At 50.8% G+C, this 6,349-nt stretch overlaps 1 non-coding gene and 1 pseudogene across 1 annotated transcript; both read left to right on the forward strand.

The window, feature by feature from the left end:
- The first annotated feature begins 4,719 nt into the window (after positions 1 to 4,719).
- LOC140397163 (U2 spliceosomal RNA) lies at positions 4,720 to 4,893 on the forward strand (annotated as a pseudogene).
- Positions 4,894 to 5,626: 733 nt separating this feature from the next.
- On the forward strand, positions 5,627 to 5,817 carry LOC140397625 (U2 spliceosomal RNA). The gene has a single exon (XR_011937058.1). It is a non-coding gene; the product is annotated as a U2 spliceosomal RNA (small nuclear RNA).
- The last annotated feature ends 532 nt before the right edge of the window (positions 5,818 to 6,349 follow it).

The raw sequence follows: 6,349 nt of genomic DNA on the forward strand, positions 1-6,349 counted from the left end.
CCTTGACTGGTCCTACTCTTTCCCTAGTCATTCGCTTATTCCTGACATACCTATAGAAAGCTTTTGGGTTTTCCTTGATCCTTCCTGCCAAATACTTCTCATGTCCCCTCCTTGCTCGCCTTAGCTCTCTCTTTAGATCCTTCCTCGCTACCTTGTAACTATCCATCGCCCCAACTGAAACTTCACACCTCATCTTCACATAGGCCTCCTTCTTCCTCTTAACAAGAGATTCCACTTCTTTGGTAAACCACGGTTCCCTCGCCCGGCGCCTTCCTCCCTGCCTGACCGGTACATACTTATCAAGAACACGCAGTAGCTGATCCTTGAACAAGCTCCACTTATCCAGTGTGTCCAACACTTGCAGCCTACTTCTCCACCTTATCCGCCCCAAGTCACGTCTAATGGCATCATAATTGCCCTTCCCCCAGCTATAACTCTTGCCCTGCGGTGTATACTTATCCCTTTCCATCATTAACGTAAACGTCACCGAATTGTGGTCACTGTCCCCAAAGTGCTCTCCTACTTCCAAATCCAACACCTGGCCTGGTTCATTACCCAAAACCAAATCCAACGTGGCCTCAGCTCTTGTTGGCCTGTCAACAAACTGTCAGGAAACCCTCCTGCACAAACTGTACAAAAAACGACCCATCTAATGGACTCGAACTATATCTTTTCCAGTCAATATTTGGAAAGTTAAAGTCTCCCATAATAACTACCCTGCTACTTTCGCTCTTATCCAGGATCATCCTCGCCATCCTTTCCTCTACATCCCTAGAACTATTTGGAGGCCTATAAAAAACTCCCAACAGGGTGACCTCACCTTTCCTGTTTCTAACTTCAGCCCATACTACCTCGGAAGAAGAGTCCCCATCTAGCATCCTCTCCGCCACCGTAATACTGCTCTTGACTAGCAGCGCCACACCGCCCCCTCTTTTGCCTCCTTCTCTGAGCTTACTAAAACACCTAAACCCTGGAACCGGCAACATCCATTCCTGCCCCTGCTCTATCCATGTCTCCGAAATGGCCACAACATCGAAGTCCCATGTACCAACCCATGCTGTCAGTTCCCCTACCTTGTTTCGTATAATCCTGGCATTGACGTAGACACACTTCAAACCACCTACCTGAACACTGGCCCCCTCCTGCGACGTCAAATCTGAGCTCCTGACCTCTATACGCTCATTCTCCCTTACCCTAAAACTAGAATCCAGGTTCCCATGCCCCTGCTGCATTAGATTAACCCCCCCCTCCCCAAAGAGCACTAACACTTCTCCCCCTCCCCAGGATATTTGTGCCACTCAGGTTCAGATGTAGACCATCCTGTCTGTAGAGGTCCCACCTTCCCCAGAAAGTGCCCCAGTTATCCAGAAATCTGAATCCCTCCCGCCTGCACCATCCCTGTAGCCACGTGTTTAATTGCTCTCTCTCCCTATTCCTCATCTCACTATCACGTGGCACGGGCAACAACCCAGAGATAACAACTCTGTTTGTTCTAGTTCTGAGCTTCCATCCTAGCTCCCTAAAAGCCTGCCTGACATCCTTATCCCCTTTCATACCAATGTCGTTAGTGCCAATGTGGACCACAACTTGGGGCTGCTCCCCCTCCCCCTTAAGGACCCTGAAAACACGATTCGAGACATCACGTACCCTTGCACCTGGGAGGCAACATACCAAACGTGAGTCTCTCACGCTCCCACAAAATCTCCTATCTGTGTCCCTGACTATCGAGTCCCCAATTACTAATGCTCTGCTCCTCTCTCCCCTTCCCTTCTGAGCAACAGGGACAGACTCTGTGCCAGAGGCCCGTACCCCATGGCTTACCCTGGTAAGTCGTCCCCCCCACAAGTATCCAAAACGGTATACTTGTTTCTCAGGGGAACGACCGCAGGGGATCCCTGCACTGACTGCTTTTTCCCAGTCCCCCTTACAGTTACACATCTATCTCCAATCTTTGGTGTAACTAATTCCCTGAAGCTGCTATCTATGACCCCCTCTGCCTCCCGAATGATCCGAAGTTCTTCGAACTCCAGCTCCAGTTCCCTAACTCGGTCTTGGAGGAGCTGGAGATGGCAGCACTTCCTGCAGGTAAAATCAGCAGGGACACTAACGGCATCCCTCACTTCAAACATCCTGCAGGAGGAACATTGCACTCCCTTCCCTGCCATCCCTCTAACTTTCTACCAAGATCTGGCTAACAACTAAATTACATCTTTTTATTTAAAAAAAAATAATAATAAAATATGGTACTTACCTCGCACCAATGGGTTTTTATTATTAGGTTAGAGGAGGAGGGCGGGTGGGAGACACTACACGTGTAGTGTCTCGGGTTTCCTCTCCACCAGATTTTATTGGTGAGGGTCTTCCCAGAAGTCCGCGGGTCGACTTCCTGTTCCCGCCTTAAACACGAAACATTTTTTTTAAAAAACAGCAAAGAGGGACCGAAAACGGGACCAGGTAAGTGTCTTTAAAGGAGAGACTTACCTCCCAGAAATCACTTACGTACTGCCCCCGCTGAAATGGACTAGCCTGCTCGCTCCTGCTGAAATCGACTGGGCCTGCAAGGTAAGTAAGTTGTTAATCTGTACTTACCTCACCCAGGCAGCGACCTTTTAAACTGGCCCCTCTGCCTCGCAGCTCCCGCGCTTTTTCAAACTCCCGCGCTGTTTTTAAGGTCCTGGCTCTCTCTCTCTCTCCCGAACTAACAGCTGACCTGCAAGGTAAGGAAGTTGTTAAGCAGTACTTACCTCACCCACGCAGCGACCTTTTAAACTGTCCCCTCTGCCTCGCAGCTCCCGCGCTTTTTCAAACTCCCGCGCTGTTTCCAAAGTCCCGGCTCTCTCTCTCTCCCGAACTACATGATGGACGTGCTCTCCAAAATGGGTTTGGGGAGGGAATTCGCAATTGGATCAAACTGCTCAACACAAACATCTATAGCGCAGTCTCAATCAATGGGTGGGAACCAGAAAAGTTCCAGATCAAATCCGGAGCCAGGCAGGGCTGCCCTCTCTCCTCTGCCCTTTTTGTGTGCTGCATAGAACCTTTTGCCGAGTCCATCAGGAGGGATCCGGGTATAAGAGGAGTGACGATCCCAGGCAGTGGAGGCATGCAAGTCAAGGCCTCCCTGTACATGGACGACGTTGCCGTCTTCTGCTCGGATCCTGCGTCTGTGCGCAGGCTCTTGACCACCTGCGACCAGTTTGAACTGGCCTCGGGAGCCAAGATAAACCGTGGCAAGAGCGAGGCCATGTTCTTTGGGAACTGGGCCGACCGGTCCTTTGTCCCCTTCACTGTCAGGTCAGATTACCTGATTTTGCTGGGGATATGGTTCAGAGCTGCTGGGGCGTGCACCAAAACCTGCGAGGAGCGCTTAGCAAAGGCAAGGCAGAAACTGGGCTGGTGGGAGCAACGCTCCCTCTCCATTGCGGGCAAACCCCTGGTCATCAGGTGTGAGGTACTCTCGGTGCTACTGTACGTGGCGCAGGTCTGGCCCATAACCCGACCCTACACCGCAGCAGTCACCCGGGCCATCTTCAAATTAATCTGGTGATCCAAGATGGACCGTGTCCGAAGGGACACCATGTACAAACCTCTGGAGAAGGGAGGGCGGAATGTACCCAACGCCTCCCTCATCCTGTTGGCCACCTTTGTGTCCAGCTGCATCAAGCTGTGCGTGGACCACCAGTATGCAAACACCAAGTGTCACTTCATACTGAGGTTCTACCTGTCCCCGGTGTTACGAAGGATGGGTCTGGCCTCATTGCCGCGGAACGCTCCAAGTAGTTGGACCGTACCGTACCACCTGTCCTTCGTGGAAAAGTTTTTGAAGGAAAACACCTTTGACCACAAGGCAATGAAGCAGTGGTCAGCACGTAATGTCCTCGAGGCCCTCAGGGAAAAGGAGACCGTGGAGGACTTTGGATGGTTCCCTGAGCAGACTGCCAGAGTCATCTGGCAGAACGCCTCATCACCAGAACTTTCAAACAAGCACCAAGACCGAGCTTGGCTGGTGGTGAGAAGGGCCCACCCTGTCAGTTTCTTCATGCACACCCGAAGGCTCTGCGCCAATGCACGCTGCCCTCGGAGTGGCTGTGGGGGAAATGAGACGGTCATACACCTCCTTGTGGAATGTGCCTTTGCGAAGAAGGTCTGGAGAGAGATGCAGTGGTATTTGTCAAGGTTTATCCCGAACAGATCTGTGACACAGGACTCTGTGCTCTACGGACTGTTTCCAGGGACACACACCGAGACAAATATAAACTGCTGCTGGAAGGTCATCAACTCGGTAAAAGACGCTCTTTGGTATGCCCGAAACTTGCTGATCTTCCAGTGCAAAGAATTGTCGTCGACCGAGTGTTGCAGACTGGCACATTCCAAGGTCCAGGACTACGTGCTGAAGGACGCACTCAAGCTTGGGGCAGCTGCCGCCAAGGCGCAATGGGGAAAGACCACTGTGTAAAGTCTTTCCAGCAAATGTACACCGAGGGGCGGGTAACAGTGTAAAGCCCCTCGGTCGGGGCAACCAACACGCCAATGTACAAAAACAAACATGCCACTGTAAATATTTAAGAAGGAATAGTAATGTAAAGAGTGATATGTGTATGACAATATCAAAATTGAATGAAAGAAAGTCAAGGCAACATGTAACCCTGCCGGAAATGTACAGTCAAGACAATTTGAAATGTTTCTGTAATGCTCATGATAAATTTTTCTGAATAAAGTATATTTTTTTGAAAAAAAAAATCTGTTCTTATCAGTTTAATATCTGATATGTTCTCTATCTGAGGACTGAATATTAAATTGATTTTTGGGACGCGGAGATGGTTCAGGGGCTTGCTCCTTCCGCTCCACGCATCAACCTGGTCTTGCAATGCTTCCAGGAATGGTGCCTTCACCCCGCTTAGGGGAGCAAAAAGTACAAAAGCAGAAAATGGCGCAAAACCTGGCTTCCCCTTTTCTCTCTTGTCCAGTTGTCTCATCCTGACCAATTTATGGCCTTTCAGGCTCCAAAGCATTGCTACCTTTTCTGCTGGCGGGCGCTTCGTGCATTAATGTTGCGAGCCGAATGTTCGCGGACTTACGGCAGCCAGGCTCCGTTTTCAGCTAACATGCCACACAGATTTCCTGCTGCTTTTTACAGGCCACTCACCCTCACCCTCGGATGCCGATTTGCCTTCTCCTCACTTCAGGTACCACAGCCCTTCACCCTGCACAACAGGGAAGTCTCTTTTCGCTCTCCTGACTCCACGACCAACACGCCAAGGTGGAGCTCAGTGGGACTAGACATTGCCCCCTGTTGGATTCCGCCAGTACTTGCTGCTTGCACGGATTGCCCTTTGTTCGGCAAAGCTGGAGGTTTCTTCGACTCCCTGCATTGGGTGTCACTGGGCCTTCAAAGCGTCTCCATTTATTCCTGTGATGACAGTGGAAGGCGCGCCAGACGATGTCTCCCTGTTGTGTTTTACTAGTTCTGCATGCACAGACTCCACCGTGCTCGGCCAAGCTGGAGGTCTCTTGACCAACAGTGACCGTAGGGACTAAAAGTTCCAAACCACAGTCGAGCGCAGCAAGGTGCACCTGAATCTCGGTGGACGAGGAGGACAAGAGCCATAGCCGGAAAATATGGGCTAACGCTTCTCGGCTTTTTGGCTCAGATCAAGTGTAGTATCTGTTCTTATCAGTTTAATATCTGATATGCCCTCAATCTGGGGACCGAATATTAAATTAATTTTTGGGACTCGGAGATGGTTCAGGGGCTTGCTCCTTCCGCTCCACGCATCAACCTGGTCTTGCAATGCTTCCAGGAATGGTGCCTTCACCTCGCTTTGGGGAGCAAGAAGTACAAAAGCAGAAAATGGCGCAAAACCTGGTTTCCCCTTTTCTCTCTTGTCCAGTTGTCTCATCCTGACCAATTTATGGCCTTTCAGGCTCCAAAGCATTGCTAGCTTTTCTGCTGGCGGGCGCTTTGTGCACTAATCTTGCGAGCCAAATGACTCGCGGACTTGTAGCTGCCAGGCTCCGTTTTCAGCCGATATGCCGCACAGATTTCCTGCTGCTTTTTACAGTCCACTCCCCCTCACCCCAGGATGCCGACTTGCCTTCTCCTCACTTCCGTTACCACATCCCTTCATCCTGCCCAACGGGGAAGTGTGGCGACAGACTGAACGGCATCCTGATTTAGATGTAGGTGTACCTTCACGGCGTCTCATTTCGGTATCCTGACTCCACGACCAACACGCCAGGGTGGAGCTCAGGGAGACTAGACATTGCCCCCTGTTGGATTCCGCCAGTACTTACGGATTGCACTTTGTTCGGCAAAGCTGGAGGTTTCTTCGACTCCCTGCGTTGGGTG

Source organism: Scyliorhinus torazame, chromosome 20 (assembly GCF_047496885.1).
Source record: "Scyliorhinus torazame isolate Kashiwa2021f chromosome 20, sScyTor2.1, whole genome shotgun sequence".
Lineage (NCBI taxonomy): Eukaryota > Metazoa > Chordata > Chondrichthyes > Carcharhiniformes > Scyliorhinidae > Scyliorhinus > Scyliorhinus torazame.